Below are 1,598 nucleotides of genomic sequence, written 5' to 3' on the forward strand. Positions count from 1 at the left end.
AATTAATTCTTCAAAGTATTAATATTTCCTACAAGTCTGATAAATACAGACCCTGGTCTTTGATTTAAATTTTGACATGAACGTTCAAAACTTTTCCACTGAACTTTAAAATGTTTGGATGATCCCTTTATTAAATAGAGTCCATACAGTTGATCAGTTTCATCTAATGCTTCGTGCCGCCCTTCCTCCTGAGGACAGGGCATCGTCACTGTAGTGATATGCTGTCGATGTTATGGACAATTGCTAAATCATAAATTCCTCGTAATTTATTAGCATAATAAAAGGGGCACCACCTGGTAATCCAGGAAATTAATTTATAGATTTTAAGTCAGTCTCAAATACTGAATAGTGAATTCTACCAGTTTAAAGAGCAAAACAAAATAATGAACGTACAGACGAACTATTTCAAAATATACCTTGTATTAATTGATTCAGAGATAACAATACAAACAGATTATTTGGCAACAAAAACCATTATTATCAAGACCTTGAGGTTTAATAATAAGCGTTACTGTCATTCCATAATAACTCTAGCATCATTCTAACTGAACCACTTAAACTAGTCTACACTAAAAAAAACTAGAAGAAACTTAAAGATTAATAAAAGGAAGAATTAATCCATCTAGCAAGGAGGGGCATAAATTATAAAGTGACCAAGTTATGTGGTGGAAACACAACTTGCGTTAATTCCAACTTGTTACATTCACATTAAGAGAGCACACCGCAGATTACCGTGGTGTTCAGCGTAGCTCACCGAAGCCGTCTTCAGACTTCTTGGGTACTTTGCAAGGTTTCAGACCAACAGCCTTGTCTTACCTCTGGTTGAAGGTTCGCTTTGGACTGGCAGACAAAGTCCCGTTTAGATAGTCTGGCGCTCCGATAGGGTTGGCAAACCTCTCAGCTCACGCACACTCGACACCCTTCGCAGCTTCTGGTGGGTCCTGACTTTGTGAATGAAAGTCAATTTAGAATCCTACGCAACTTTGCTTCCTCCCAAATAACTCCGTCAAAAGTACAAAAATAAAATATAATAAAATAACATAAAATAAAAAAAAATTGTCCCCTAAGGGAAAACTGGAGCTAATCCTCTCACTTCTTCACTTCATGTTGCTTCCTGCTTTCCTTTTTTCTTCTGCTCCACTGACTGCTGCTAAACTGGTCCTATTGTTGACCCTGAAAAACTCGTGATTGGCTGAAAACAGTCACATGACCTGCCTTCCTTTTCACAGTCTCTCGAAACTAAATTGATTAAACACACAGAGGTAGATTGCTTGTGAAGTGATTAAAACAGTACATTGTTTCAAATGATTGAATCACGTAGAAAATACAATAATTCTTTTCTCCTTTTTTTTATCAGAATGAGAAATACAGAAAAACATTTGTTCGTGATGTAATTATGAGACCAGTCTTTTGGGGGCGCTCTAAAACCATAAATGAGATGATATGTAAATGTGCCTTTGAAGCTGGTGTATGTGACAAAACTCAGCAGGAGATCCGGTCCCACAAGGGTTTTCATGGTTGCAAAACCCCACTCCTGATAGACTTACAGTGTGCAGAAACTTTGAGTTCTTTGTGATAAGCGGCCATTTTGAGCACAT

At 37.4% G+C, this 1,598-nt stretch overlaps 1 protein-coding gene and 1 long non-coding RNA gene across 2 annotated transcripts in view; one reads left to right on the forward strand and one right to left on the reverse strand.

Annotated features, from left to right (window-relative positions):
* The window catches only part of LOC106514292 (uncharacterized), a 3,722-nt gene extending 2,578 nt beyond the window's left edge, over positions 1-1,144 (reverse strand). Inside the window, exon 1 of the long non-coding RNA XR_001309876.1 lies at positions 733-1,144. This is a non-coding gene — a long non-coding RNA (uncharacterized LOC106514292). The remainder of the gene's footprint in view (positions 1-732) is intronic.
* LOC106514257 (sterol 26-hydroxylase, mitochondrial) overlaps positions 1-1,598 on the forward strand; it is a 29,794-nt gene that overhangs the window by 24,058 nt on the left and 4,138 nt on the right. The gene's annotated exons all lie outside the window — the stretch shown is intronic.

The sequence above is a fragment of the Austrofundulus limnaeus genome, unplaced genomic scaffold, assembly GCF_001266775.1.
Source record: "Austrofundulus limnaeus strain Quisiro unplaced genomic scaffold, Austrofundulus_limnaeus-1.0 Scaffold19, whole genome shotgun sequence".
Lineage (NCBI taxonomy): Eukaryota > Metazoa > Chordata > Actinopteri > Cyprinodontiformes > Rivulidae > Austrofundulus > Austrofundulus limnaeus.